A 15,727-nucleotide genomic window follows, 5' to 3' on the forward strand; every position below is an offset into this window, starting at 1 on the left:
CCAACGTTAAACTCAATATGAATCTATAGTGTGATGTATCTGGCCAAAAACAGAAAAAAAATGTTAAAGGATCTGATATAAACATCATCTCCGATGAAGGCTGAGCTGATGAAGGTGAAGGTTATATGCATCCCAAAGGGGCTGGGTATTATGATATTAAAGTTTCTCCTGGCTCCAGAAGTTTCCTCCTCTGGGAAAATTGTTTCACTAAATTTAGCAGCTCCAAGCTGGTAAGTTGAGGAGAAACAGGAGATAAGGTGAGCTTTTTTAAACTTGAAAATTGCATGTGTGGGCTCTGAATTCAGCATCTTCATTCCTTTGGAAGGAATTGGCTTTTCCATCAGGGCTCTCTGTGGGCCTGAGCTATGTAGAAGGAAGTGGTTGCTTTTGAGGTTGCGATGGATCATTTGCAAAGGAAATCCATTTCACTTGCAGGCCCTATCCTAGTGGACTGTTTATGGGAATTATTGTTGTTGTTGATAATATGCATAATCATTTTGCTACCAGCTTCCTCTTGTTTCATGTTAATATACTGTGGTCTTTAGAGGGAAACATAGTGATGCAGTAAGGATACTAGACTAGACAGCAACCAGCCTGGCTGCATTTCTATCACCAACAAATTGCCGACAACGAGCCACTTACACTCTCTGCCTTTACCATACCACTCACTGAATAGAGTAGTTCGAATCCCTGGCATTTGTGTAGAAATCGACAGTTTTAAGTCACTTTTATATTCATTTTTTTCATTAGAATCTCAGAATTACCCTATGAAGAGAGAAGGATGATATAGATATAGATTTTTAAAATCACTTTACTGAAGAGGAAACCCACAGGATGATAAATCAAATGATTGCTTAAGGTTAGACTGCGATAAATTATGAAGTATGTATGTCCTTGAACACATAGTTTTTGACTCTTATCAAAAAATACATATTTTTTAAAAGATAAAATTACACCTCTCACACAAATATAAAATGAACACATTATTTATTTTATTTAATTCATTAATTAATTAGGGTACCCGTAAGATGTTACAACTGGTTCAAAGGAAAACTCAAAAGTTTCACACATTATAATCAGATAAGAAATGCTGAAATCAATTTACAAATGAATTTTTAAATTTTAAATTTGCAAAAATGTTCAATATCCATAGAGTGATAATCCATTGCATTCCATTGTATAATTTCCATTTCTATAAACAAAAATTATTTGTATTACTGTCAGTTTTCTACAACTTGCAGGGTTGTAAAATGACTCAAAGACAACATAAGGCAGGGATAACCTTAATGGGTGAGCATCTTACAGAATCTTTAACAATACTTTCCTAAACTCAAAATGTAATGTCCTCATTGTATAACTGCACACCCTTAAAGAATAATCTTTTTTCTCTCTCTGACCCTATAACTGATCATCTGCAGTATTTGTTAGATATATGTCAATGTTTAAGAGTTGCTAGCATTCAGGAATAGATGCTAAAATACTCAGGTAATTATAATATTGGTAAAAATTTTAAAACCATAATAATAATTAGCATTTTTTGGGCACCTACTATGTACCAAATGCCAAAAGCATCTATTAGTAAATGGCTTTGCTTTTCTTATGTCATTTAATCATCAAAGCAATCTTATGACATAGGGGCCCATTTTTCAGACAAGAAAACAGTCATGGATAGAGTAATTAACTTGTACCAAACATCCATTTAATATTTAGTAGAATAAGAGCCTATATTTTAATTATTTGGTAGTACTTAAATGAATTACATTATGGAAAAGATACTTAACTGCCCCATACTTGAATTTGGCCATCTGAAATTGGAGTGATGATATGAAAATATAGTAGTATTAATGCTAGAAGGGCTTCGAGAACTTAGGGAAGGAAAATGTTATATCAGCCTAAGGCTATATCACTAAGAGCTGTCTGTGAAGCCTCCATGTGAAGTGAATAGTTTTCATTAATGCCCCTCATAGGACTCCTACTGAGAGATTGTTCTGGAAGAGAGGGGTATGAGTAGAGGTCTCTAATTATAACAGAAAAGCACTCTTGATTAAATTGTGGCCTTCAGAACTGGATAGAGTTAACACTTCCTCTTAAGCATTTTTCAAGATTTATTTAACCTACCTGAGCCTCAGTTTCTTCATCTTAAAATGAATAAAGTACCATTACAGACCTGAGAAGGCATTATGGGTTAAATGAGATAATGTCGATAAAGCACTTAGGATTGTGCTTGGCACATGGTGGCTTTCTACGAACGGAAATTTATATGATTTATTATTATTATTAGACCCCTTGCATTCAAATTCAACATCCTCCTTTAATATTACTTTACATTTTAATTAATGATTGTGTCTGAAGACAATTTTAAGTAATAGATATTTTAGAGTGCATGTTTCCTGACCCTACCATCTCTTTAGGGATTCTCTTACATGCCCTCAGGGAACCGTGCTTTTTCAGTTGAGAACATGGGACTAGCTCTCCAATGTCCCTTTGAATTTTGTCTTGTGTTATAAGGCGGGCTATGCCTCTGCCCTCTGACATCAGAATGGAGAAAGGGATGGGGTACAGTTTAATATAAACCTCAGTAGGGGTAATTCTTAGCTTTTTGTTGGGATGAGCAACTTGATACAACTATTTTCTCAGTTTGGAAAAGATGATTTCTAATTTGCTTAAATCAAAACTCTTACTTCCAAAAGTCTACCATTTATAAGGCATTATGAATTTAACCCAGTTCAGCCCTTCATTCTACTTTGTTTCAGGTTCATTATTAAACTATGGGCAGGGGGCGTCATAGAAATGAAAGTATGAGTCCCTCTCCTCCAAGGACTCACTCTTTAGTCGGGAAGCCCAGCATTCACAGGGACATGATTCATGCTAGATTTAGAAAATTAACATTAGAAATGACATCCAGAGGTTTAAAACCATTGGCTAGTAGGCCTGCGTGGTCTACAGATATGTGTATTTGATTTGAATTCTGTTGCAAACTTCCCAAGTTTAAAGATAAAAATCAGTAATTTCCTAAATTAAAATAAAAGTAGATCTCATAAGAAATTCAGGATTTCGGGTATCTCCCTTACATGGGCCTTAAAATCCTATCCAGCAACCATGAGCGGCCTGTGAGCAGTAGTAGCCCATTCTGAAAGGATCTAGGGCTCTCTAGTTCACCATATCCAGTTTAAATTACTGATTTATTGGAACTACCTGGTCCCTCAGTACATTTGATCATGTAACCCCGGAAATAGTGACCCTGAAAAGTGTAATGTGTCCAGGGGAAGAGACAGATTTGTTTCAACCGGGTAATGAAGCTGGGGAAAGAGCAAAGTAAAATTTGAGCATCTACTGTGTTTCTCATACTTCACATACATTTTCTCGATTAATTTTGCAACGACTCTCTTAAGTAGATGGCACTGTAAGCCTTTCACATTTGGGAAGAAATGAGGCTCAGAGATTATTTAGAAGTAGCCTAATTGGCAGAGCTAACATGTAATTCCAATATAGCAGAGAGAAAATAACCCAGCAAGATTTTGTTTTTAAATGGATATACTTGCTTTGTAGTTTATATTAATCAGGATGGCGTAAGCTATGCTACGGGAATAAACAAACCCTGTATATCAGTGACAACTAATAGTAGTGGGCCCAGGAAGCTCCAGGGCAGCTCCCTCACAAGAAGCGACTGGTGATCCCAGCAGATTCTATCTGGTGGCTTCATCATTGCAGTAAGAGGTTTCCATAAATTGCTGTTGCAAGAGGAAAAGTGAGCTCAGAGGTTTTGCATGGATTTTCAATGTCTCAACCTAGACGTGTTATTTCTGTCCACAGTTCATTGTTCAAAATTAATGGAATGACCCTGCCGAAAAGCGAAGAGCCTGACAAGTGTTCTCTGTGCCCAGGAAGGAGAGGGGGCTTCATGTAAATGAGCACAGGTAATGTCCACCATGATCACCTTAGCCAGTTATAGAAACTCTTTGTCTCACTTTTCTTGTTGGGAAAGGAGAATAAATCTTTCTCACAAGATTTTAGTGGTGGTTTGAGATGCTGTTTGTAAAGCACTGAGTACGGTGGATGACTTCAAACGACCGATAAATTCATCTGTTTGATTTGCTATGTGCGATAAAGAGAGTGTGAGATCACAGGGCTTTTTCTGTATGGAATCAGACAACTGTGTTGTAGCCTCAGTTCCAGTACTGATGACTAGGACCTGTGGAGAAATCTCTGAGGTTTTATCTAAAGGGTAAGAGGGTTGAAATACGTGATCTCTAGGTTCCCTTCTGCTCCCAGTTGTCTGTGTCTACCAATGGTTTCCTTCAGAACAACTGTAAATGTTGTCCACCAGCACCCTGCACAAATCCTTTGACCTAGAGTTATTCCACTGGGAGAAATATAGAAAGAAAAATTTTCCCATTTGAGGATTCTACCATGCACTATGTTAGATAAAAAAATAAATGTTTGAGTAAATGAGTGACCACCTGTATTAGACATCTCAGACTGCCATAAAAAATCCCACTGACTGGGTGGCTTAAACAACAGACTATTCTGCTATAATTCTGGAGGCCAGGAGTCCAAGATCAAGGTGCTGTTGAGGTAGGTCTCTGATGAGAGTGATCTTCCTGGCTTGCAGAGGGAGGTGATCTCTCTACCTTCTTGCTGTGTCCTCACATGGCCTTTTCACTCTATGCACATGTGCCTGGTGTCTCTCCCTCTTCTTAGAAAGACATCAGTCTTATTGGATTAGGGCTTCACCCTTGTGATGTTAATTAACCTTTACTACATCCTTATAGACCCTATTTTCAAATACACTTACATTAGGAGTTAGGGCTTCAACGTATGAATTTGCAGGGAACATTATTCAGTCCATAATACCACGATAAGCCATGATGACTGAAAATACGGCCTTAGAATCTGGGCCATAAAAAATGCTCTACAAGGACTCCCTTTTCTAAAGGATACAGTGATTTCGAATGGAAAGAGCTCTCCTTTGGGGGCACTTTCTTATCAAATTCTTATCACTTCTCTTGGTCTCTCCTTCTTATCTGTAAAATTAAGGTAGTAACTAAGCAATGTATAGGTTTTATCTCAGATCTAATTCAAAAAAAAGATTAATGGTGAAAACGAAAGAACTGAGACCATGTCTGGGATCAGCAAGAAAGTATAGTATGATTAATTAGAGATGCTTTTTATGGGCACAGAAAGTGACAAAGATGATATTCACAGAAGTTGTGTATTTGAAATTTTTGTATTAGAATGAACTTTAAGGAAGTTCACTACCTACTTTTAACATTTTATCCTTCTGTGAATGAGAGCAATCCCTTTTAGAAAGAGGGTCCCTTAGACTCAGGAAACCAGAAAGTAAATAGTATTTGTCCAGTTGTCAAGTCGAGACCTAAAAGCAAACTTGAAATAAATAATGTGGTCCTGAGCAGAGAACATGCTGTGTGTTCACCAAAAGGGGGCAGTAGAGGCCAGGCTCAGCAAAGTGGGTCAGAAGACCTGATCTGGGCCCACAGCTGCCACTCTCTGTTGTAGATGCCAGTTACCAGGAGAGCGCACAAGGGGGAAAGCCTGATGCTTAAATGACAGGGCAGGAATGATTTTTGCCAAGGGGCACTTGTACCATGTAGAGAGAAAACTATGGCTTTCCGTTTGCTTTTAAATTTTCCCCCTCACCATCTTGAACTTGCTGACCTTGACCAGCACATTCACCCTAAGGAGGAACAGCCAATTGCATGTCTCTTGCTGACCTGGGAGGGCTGGAGCAGAGCCCCTGGCAACTTTTATGCAACCCCCTGCCAGTGTTTATTTCTGCCTCTTGGAGGAGGGCTTGTTAGGGAGGACGATTAACTCATCAGCTACTATTAGCAGGGCCTAATGACTGCCAGGTTTTTCTGGGAAATGGCAAACCTCTCACTGACCTTCCCAGAAAGGACTTCCTCCTGCCAGGAGGCTATTTAATCAGAACCACAAACAATCATGAATAAGGGGAAGGCAGTTGTATTAAGCAGTGTCTCTCCTGTGGGGAACCCAGTGATTGCAGAGGAGAAACAGAGCAAAGCCTGCCTGAATGTCCCTGGGGTGTAGAGACTGACTTCCATAGAGTGTGAACAAGCTGCTCTCTCTGTCTTCCTGATGACCTCTCGGTGATGTCAATCTTGATCCTGTTGCCCATCCTCTTGGTTATATATTCAGCCCACATTACATAATTATGCTTATATGCTTTTTATTTAAGAATTGAGCCCATATTTATTCTAGACATGTACTAAACATTTTCCCCTCCCCTTATACTACTCCCTCCAAGGCTACTCCAGTAACCTTCTAACGGATTTCACTTTTTCAGTTCTTACTTCTTTCAATCCATTCACCACAAAAATAGCCAGAGTGATTTTCAAAGAACATCACTTTGTCAGATCGTGGTAATCAACTTTCTTGGAAATTTCCAGTGGTTTCTCACTGCATTTATAGTAAATTCTCAACTTCTCACCATGACCTACCATGCCTGGATTGACCTGGAACCTGCCCACTCTTCAACCCCACCTCATGACACCATTCCCCATGCTCATTTTTCTCCATGTGTCTTTTAAATCCAAGAAAAAAGAAAGTGTCTTCCTTTCTCAGTGCCTTTGCACATCTTCTTTGCTTTATTTAGAATCTTCTTCCCCACCTCCTTACTTAACTAAATTCTACCCATTCTTCAAACCTCAGCTTCAATGTCTCTTCTTCATAAATGTCTTTTCTGATCTTTATAGAGGTTGTAATAGTCAGCTAGGGCTGTCATAGCAAAATACCATAGCCTGGGTGCCTTCAACAAGAGAAATTTATTTTCTTGCAGTTTTGGAGTACAGAAGGTCAAGATCAAGGTGCTGGTATGGTTGGTTTCTCCTGAAATTTATCTCCTTAGCTTGCAGATGGAGAGACTTAGCCCAGCTTCACTCCTTCTCTCAGCATCCTCATAGAGCCTTTATTATGTTTGTGCATCCCTGTTATTTCTTCCTCTTCTTATGAAGAAACCAATTATATTGGATTAGGGCCCCCCTCTTATCATCTCATTTAAACTTAATTGCCTCTTTAAAGATCCTATCTCCAAATATTGTCACATTTGGGGGTAGGGCTTCAATACCTGAATTTGGGGGGGACACACTTCAATCCATAACAGAGACCTTTCCTCATCTACACTCCCCATGATATTATCTGTTATAGTACCCAGATCTCTTATTTCATAATTTTCTTTTTTTATACTTTAAAAAATTTCATTATTTTAGAGCATATATTTAGTTGTCTATTTATTGTAAATTCCACTAGATTGGTAAACCTGACGTCCTTTTTCACCATTCTATCTCCAGCACCTGGAACAGTGCCTAGTACACAACAGGCACTCAACTATTGATTAAATGGAAGAATAATTTGACTGTTCAGTCACTGGGCAGGGACTAGGTCTGCTTGTTCATCACCTAATCACCAATATTATAACTAAGGCTATTACCTATTAAGTTGAATGAAAGAGCAACCCATTATAGAAAGTAGGTACTCATCACTATCACTTCAGACATCGTGTATTGATCAGGGGTCCAGTCAAGAGACAAAATACATCTGTAAGTTGAATGGGAAGCTTTCAATATAAATATTTATTAACAAGTAAATAGGGATTAACTGCTAAGAGGGGTAAAGAGAACTCTGAAGAATATAGAACTCTGCAGAAAGAAGAATGTTTACAGAGACCAGCTCCAACACCACAAAGCCAAGTGAAGAAAGCTGTATTTGGAGCTGAAAGGAAGTAATTTGATAAATGTAATACTTAGTGCTTAAGAACCCAGACCTGGGTACAGGAATATCTGGGTAAAAATTCAATATAGGACTATAGATTTTAATTTCTAAATTTGGAGGGGCAGAGAACTCTTTAAAGGAGAAGTAGAATTAGAACTAGACTTTGATAATTTTATCAATATATAAGATGAATACATATGATAATAATATCATATACAGAAGGATATGTTATAGATTTTAAGTAACTAAAGACCTAATTCAAAGTGACTAGGACTTTTTTCCCACTTACAAAGTGTTTAAGATAGGGCTTGGTTATTAAATTCAGTGGCTCAACAAATTATCAAAGACTCATGTTTTTTTAACATCTTTCTCCTTGACCACATACAACATGTAAACTTGTCCCCTTATAAAATTTCCCTCATGGATGCAAGTTGTTTGCAGTTGTTCCAGTGGTCATATTGATTCACCACTCCCTAAGACAGAAAAGGGATTGTCCTTTTCATGTGTTTCTTTTTTTCTTGGCTGCGTCAGGTCTTTGTTACAGCACGTGGGCTTTCTCTAGTTGTGGCAAGCGGGGGCCACTCTTTGTTGTGGTGCACGGGCTTCTCATTGCGGTGGCTTCTCTTGTTGTAGAGCCCAGGCTCTAGGCACAGAGGCTTCAGTAGTTGCAGCACATGGGCTCAGTAGTTGCAGCTTGCGGGCTCTAGAGTGCAGGCTCAGTAGTTGCAGCACATGGGCGCATGTGGAATCTTCCCAGACCAGGGATCGAACCCATGTCCCCTGCATTGGCAGGCAGATTCTTAACCACTGTGCCACAAGGGAAGTCCCTTCATGCATTTCTTTTTAAGAGCAATGAAACTTTTTTTCCCAGAAGCTTCTCCAACAGACCTCTTCTATGGTCTTCTTGGCCAGAACCAAGCATAAGGCCATATTTAAACTAATAACTATTAAGGGTGATGGGACAGCTGTATTAGCTTAAGCCCATCATGATTCAATCTCCATGGTGATGTTGAATATGGTATTTACTGAACCACAAACTGGGGTTATTTTAGGAAGTAAGGGGATGACTTTGAATAGGAAGCCAATAATATCTCTGCAATAGAAAAAGATTTACCCAGGGAATAGAACTTGGTGAGGGTAATGGTACCCAAAAGGAACAGTTTGTGAAAAGGAACAGGTGTTGGAAGCTGTTAGTCTTAATTAGAATACAGTTAACCCTTGAATAACACAGGTTTGAACTGTGTGGGTCCATGCATATTTTTCTCAATAAATACATGCTACAATACTACACAATCAACAGTTGGTTAAATCTGCGGAAGTGGAAGCATGAAAACAGAGGGCTGACTGGAAAATTATATGTGGATTTTTGACGGTGTGGCGGTCAGTGCCCATAACCCCCTGTTGTTCAAGGGTCAACTGTATTTCAAGTCACCCCATTCAACTGGATTATAGGTTGTGATAGGGAAGACTGAAGCAGAAGACTGGTAATATCATTTGGTGCATGCCTACAGTGTCTTTGATGCCAAGCAGTTGTTTTGGATGAATGAGAAAACTTTGGAAAATAGGTGTCCAATTTCCAGTTATAAGTATTGTACATGTTACAAGTCTGATTCCTCAGTTCATGAGCACTTTAAAAACAGACATAATTTCTTCCACTAAAATTGTAATTTTGCAGAACCTTACAAAAGTCTGTAGAAATAAATAATAAAATAAATAAATATCAAGAAAATAAAAGAAAAAATTTAATTTTAAGAGGAAAGCATAGTTATAATTTCATAGCATTATAAAACTTGGGCCAAAAAGAATGGAAGAATTTGGTTCCAAGCCATTAAAAGAGAATTTAACCAATAAATCGTTACTTGATGAACATCCACTATAATTTTTCCAAAGTTGTACCCACTAGAATTTTAGCTTCTCGTCCATTTCCTGATAAATGATATAGCTGAATTGTAGCCCTCCCTCCAATAGAAGATATATACACCCCAAACCAGTGAATGTGTCCTTATTTGGAAAAGGGTCTTTGAAGATATAATTAATTTAAGGATCTTGGAATGAGATTATGCTTGTCTGAAATCCAATGACAAGTGTCCTTATAAAAGAAAAACAGAGGGTGATTTAAGACCTGAGGACACAGGCAGGGGAGAAGGCCATGTGAGAATGGAGGTAGAGATTACAGTGATGGATCTATAAGCCAAGGAATGCCAAGGCTTACTAGTAGCCACCCAAAGCTAGGAAAGAGGCATGGAATGGATTCTTCCTCAGAGCTTCCAAAGAAACCAACCCTGCTGACCCCTTGATTTCAGACTTCTGGCCTCCAAAACTATGAAAAAATTAATTCTTGTCATTTCAAACCACCAAATTTTTGGTAATTTGTTATGGCAGCCTTAGGAAATTATATCAATTTCTTTATCCATTCATCCATTGATGGACACTTAGGTTGTTTCCATATCTTGGCTATTGTAAATAATTCTGAAATAAACATAGGGGTGCATATATCTTTTCAAATTAGTGTTTTTGTGTTCTTCAAATAAATATCCAGAAGTGGAATAGCTGGATCATATGGTAGTTCTATTCTTAATTTTTTGAGGAATCTCCGTACTGTTTTCCATAGAGGCTATACCAATTTACAGTCCTACCAACAGTGTATGAGTGTTCCCTGTACTCTACATCCTCTCCAACATTCGTTGTTTCTTGTCTTTTGGGTAATAGTTATTCTAATAGGTGTGAGGGATATCTCATTGTAGTTTTATTTGCCTTTCCTTGATAATTAGACACATTGAACATCTTTTCATATGCCTATTTGCTAGCTGCATGTCTTCTTTGGAAAAATGCCTACTCAGATCCTCTGCCCATTTTTAACAACTGTTGTGGTTGAGTTGTATGAGTTCTTTATACATCTTGGATATTAACTCCTTATTGGATATATGATTTCCAAATATTTTCTCCATTTCAGTACATTGTCTTTTAGTTTTGATGATGGTTTTCTTCACTGTGCAGAGCAGAAACTTCTTATTTTGATGTAGTCCCATTTGTTTATTTTTGCCTTTGTTTCCCTTGCCATTGGAGTCAGTTCCAAAACAATATTCATAAGACAGATGTCAGTGAGTTTACCACCTAAGTTTTCTTCTAGGAATAATATTGCTTCAGGTCTTGTATTCAAGTCTTTAATCAATTTTGAGTTAATATTTGTGTATGGTATAAGATAGTGGTCTAGTTTCATTCTTTTGCAAATGACTGTCCAGTTTTCCCAACACTGTTTATATAAGAGACTATTTTTTTCTCGATTGTATATTCTTTGCTTCTTTGTCATAGATTAATTGTCCACATATGTGTGGATTTATTTCTGGGCTCTCAATTCTGTTCAGTTGATCTGTGTGTATGTTTTTGTGCCAGTACCATACTGTTTTGATTATTATAGTTTTATAGTATAGTTTGAAATCAGGGCACATGATGTCTCTAGTTTTATTCTTTCTTAAGATTATTTTGGCTATTTGGGATTTTTTGTGGTTTCATACAAATTTTAGAATTATTTTTTCTAGTTCTGTGAAATATACCATTGGAATTTTGATAGGGATTGCATTGAATTTGTAGATTGCTTTGGGTAGTATGGACATTTTAACAATATTAATTCTTCCAATCCCTGAACACAGAATACCTTTTCATTCATTTGTGTCTTCTTCAGTTTCTTTCATCAGTATCTTATAGTTTTCAGTGTACAGGTCTTTCACCTCCTTGGTTAAATTTATTCCTAGTTATTTTATTCTTTTTGATACAATTTTAAATGAAATTAGTTTCTATTTCTGATAGTCTGTTTAGTGCATAGACACACCACAGATTTCTTTATATAGATTTTGTATCCTGTGACTTTGATGAATTAATTGATTAGTTCTAAGAGTTTTTTCTTGGAGTCTCCAGGATTTTCTTTATATAGTATCATGTCATCTGCAAATAATGACAGTTTTGCTTCTTCCTTTCCAATTTGGATGCCTTTTATTCCTTTTTCTTGCCTGATTGCTGTGGCTAGGATTTCCAATATCATGTTGAATAAAAGTGGAGATAGTGAGCATCCTTGTCTTGTTCTCAGAGGAAAAGTTTTCATCTTTTCATTACTGAGTATGATGTTAGCTGTGGGCTTGCCTCATATGGCCTTTATTATGTTGAGGTATGTTCCCTCTATACCCACTTTGTCTTCTAGTTACTAGGGACCCATCAAAACTTGTATCTAAAGGAACCACAATAAGTACCTAGCATGTATCTGAATGAACAATAGCAATTACATTTTAGGAACAGGATATATTAATTTTCATGAACATGATATATTATTTTTCACAACACAGTTGTAATGCATGAACAATTTGATCTAAGCTGGGACATATATTGCATTAGCATTCCAACATCAAAGATGTCCATGGGAACATACTTGAGAACATATGGGACATTGTGAATTGCAGTCTTTCTGTGCAGCTCCAAATATGCTGTTATATATTTTCCAATTGTTTCTTCCAGAGCAAAGTTAGTCTCTCCCATATGTGCCACTGCCTATAACAGCAACCTAATGAACAGGCCTCTGTGGTAAACATTATTAGAAGTTAAAGAAAAAAAAATAAAGTTGTTGGAAGAAAGGGTCCAGTATCTCTCTCTCTGGCTAGTTGTCAATTCTCCAGGGTTTCTTTACAAGATTAAAATATGACATAGCTAAGGACCCCTGTAGAGAGAGGGAGAAAAAAGAGATGGTATAGTTGGCCTAGGAAAGCAGGTACAACAGAAAATTTGAGCAGACTCTGTAGTGTGAAAGAAGTCCTAACACAGAAAAGGCATGAATTTTAGAGAGACAGAATCCAGGCTCTGAAAGTTATTCACTGCAAAATCTTGGCCAAGTGCTTTAATATACCTGGGACTCACTTTTTCAATCTTTAAAATAGAGGTAATACCCTCCTCACAGGGGTGCATTGAGAATTAAATGATATAATACATATTATTCTCTTGGCATAGATTTCATCTATGTAGAGGATTGGAGGTAGGAAAAAAAATTAGAAAGGACACCTTAACTGTAGGTCTTTACATGTTTGGCCGTTCTTTATATAGAGTCACATATCTTTGTACTCAGGGGTTTCTACATCTTTTTAAGATCCACAAAGTCTTCACTGATCATACTTATACCAAACGGGAAGCAAGCAGAAGGACAGAACTGAAATCCCTAATGTTACTAGTTTGCAATAAAAGATTAAGCAAGTCATTTTCTGTATCTGAGCCGTGGTTTTCTTATCTAAAGAGGGGAAAGAGAATACTTTAGGGCTAAGATGTTTTAATCATATAAGCTCATCATGAGACATCCCTCCTGGTAGCTCTTAGAATTAAAAGTATGTTAGTTCATATCAACTTTTTGAATATTTTCAGTTCTCTTTGCAGAGATGTGGGTACTAGAGTAGTGATCAATTCAACTTTGAACACTTACTGTGTGTTCAGCTGGGCAAATGATTTAATTCTTTTTTTTTCTTTTACGGTACGCGGGCCTCTCACTGTTGTGACCTCTCCCTTGCGGAGCACAGGCTCCGGACGCACAGGCTCAGCGGCCATGGCTCATGGGCCCAGCCGCTCCGCAGCATATGGGATCTTCCCAGACCGGGGCACGAACTCGTATCCCCTGCATCGGCAGGCGGACTCTCAACCACTGCACTACCAGGGAAGCCCTGATTTAATTCTTATAGTGACCTGATGAAGGAGGTCACATTTTTCTTACATTTCAAATGAGGAAACTGAAGCTTAAAGACAGAAAGCAGCTTTCTGAAGGTTTTATAGGTAATAAATTGGAGCTGGGATTTGAGCCCACAGAACTGACTTAAAAGCCTGCACTTTTTAGGTCTATATTCACTATCGTTAACCCCTGAGGGCTCACAGTGTGCCTCATCTGTATACCCTAGATTGTGTCACCCTATGAAGAGAGGTGGTGGAAACAGAAGTCAACAAGTAGCCTGATTCTACTCTTTTTTTACTGTGCTGTGGTAGAAATAGTTGTAAGAATAGGGATCAGAAGACTTGGGTTTGAGTTCTGTCTCTGACCTTGAATAAGTGACTCACCTACCCTGAGCCTTTGTAAAATGAAGATAGTATCACCACACAGAACTTTGGTATCCTCATTTGAAATAGGGTGTGTGACAGTGCCTGCCTTACAGACTTGTCCCCAGGATCACAAGGAATTATTGACATAAAAGTCTTGGGGGTGTGCCTGGAGGGTGGGGAGTGCTCAATAAGTAAGTCCCAGCTATTGTTATTAGTGATTGTGAATCACACTTTGAACTTTCCAGACCTGTAGAATTTGGGGTTTCACGTCTTTTGATCTGTTTCAAGGCACTGGCAGTACTTGTGTTTTCTAGAGATTTCATTGGGAAAAGGAGGACTGTCAATCTAGGCCTGAATCAAGAAGCACAAATGCTGTCATCATCAGAGCTGGAGCTAACTCAGTAAAGTATTGTCAGAGTGGAGGAAGCCCAGCCATGTGGGAAAGTGTGTATTGCTCAGTGGTGTTGACCGCAGAGGACTTTATGGTGGGTGAAACAATCAACTGGAACCAGAAAATGTTGGCCCAGATTTTGTTCCTGCTGTTAGCCAGTTGCTCAGCCTTAGGCAAGTCTCCACCTCTTTGAGCTTTGTTCTTCTCATAGTGAAACACAGGCATTAATACTAATTTCATAGGGCTTTTGTAAAGCTAAATGAGAAGATAGTTAACGCAGAGCCTGGCACACATTCATAATTTAAGTACTTATAGGAAGTCAGTTTTCAATCTTTTATTTGTATTTAAGCAAATTGTGACACATTTCTGAGAAGTCAGACAGTATGTTCATAGAAAAACAGGATTTTCAATTTGACCGTCACTCTCAAGATAACGTTATACAGGCTTCCTCCGTAGCGTTCATTTATTTGTGTTTGTTCATTCAGTTGTTTATTCAGCAAACACAGAACATCTGTTCGTATAAAACATTGGGGAAGGGGAAATCAGAGAAGGAAGCATTCACCATCTCTTTGTCTACCTGTTTTTCATTCTTTTCCAAGGAGAGGAAGTAGAAATCTGTCAGATCGCAAGAAACACATAGGACCGTGTTTACAGCTAGACAGAATTGCTGTGTATTAAACTGTTATGCTGCTTTTTATGCTTGTGTCTTCTACTGCCCTCCCAAATTGTGCAATTGGTGTTATTTAAAAGGACAGAGAATTCCATCTGGGGGCCCAGGCAAGCAGGTTGTGCCCGGTTATAGCAACACCACATAAGTGGACTGGCCATCTTAGATTCCTGTACCATGAAGCTAGTCATATCATGGTAAAGTTTCAAGGTCTAGTAATAGACTAGCAGTGAGGTGGAACCCTGTGGGCTTCAACTGGATCTGCAGGAGCCCCATGTTGGAATGAATATGGTATAAACACTTGCTTTAACAAAATATTATTCTTACTTGATGTTATCTTTGTGAGTATAACTTTCTTAGGGTGAAAACTGACAACAAAAAGAATCACGTATTTCTGTATCCTCTAATCCAGTGGTCCTCAACTGGGGGAAGGGTGGCATCTGCCAATGTATGATGATATTTTGGTTATCACAGTTGGAGAGAGGTGCTCCTGGAATCTAGTAGGCAAAGACTAGGGATCTTGTTAAACTGTCTATAATACATAAGACAATCCCCCCTCCAGTTGGAGAATTACATAGCTCAAAATGCCAATGGTGCTATGAACTAACATTGAAATCTTATTAATAGATATCATAGGCCCTATATACCAGACATTTACAGTCTAGACCAGTTGATCCTCTCTAAAACAGTAACCTTGGCATCCACAGGAAAGTCATTAGAAGTGCAAATTCTTGGTCCCTACCCCAGACCTGCTGAATCAGAAATTCTAGGATGTGCCCCAGAAATCTGTGGTTTATAAGCTCTCCATGTGCTTCTAATGTTTCATCAAATATGAAAACCACTGCTTTAGGACCTGGTAA

The 15,727-nt window shown here is 38.2% G+C and overlaps 1 long non-coding RNA gene across 8 annotated transcripts in view; it reads left to right on the forward strand.

Annotated features, from left to right (window-relative positions):
* The window catches only part of LOC307189277, a 925,047-nt gene that overhangs the window by 452,634 nt on the left and 456,686 nt on the right, over positions 1 to 15,727 (forward strand). For all 8 annotated transcript variants that reach the window (XR_013829131.1, XR_013829132.1, XR_013829133.1 and 5 more), the window contains one exon: positions 3,814 to 3,917. This is a non-coding gene — a long non-coding RNA (uncharacterized lncRNA). The remainder of the gene's footprint in view (positions 1 to 3,813; positions 3,918 to 15,727) is intronic.

The sequence above is a fragment of the Stenella coeruleoalba genome (genome assembly GCF_951394435.1).
Source record: "Stenella coeruleoalba genome assembly, chromosome: 7".
NCBI lineage: Eukaryota > Metazoa > Chordata > Mammalia > Artiodactyla > Delphinidae > Stenella > Stenella coeruleoalba.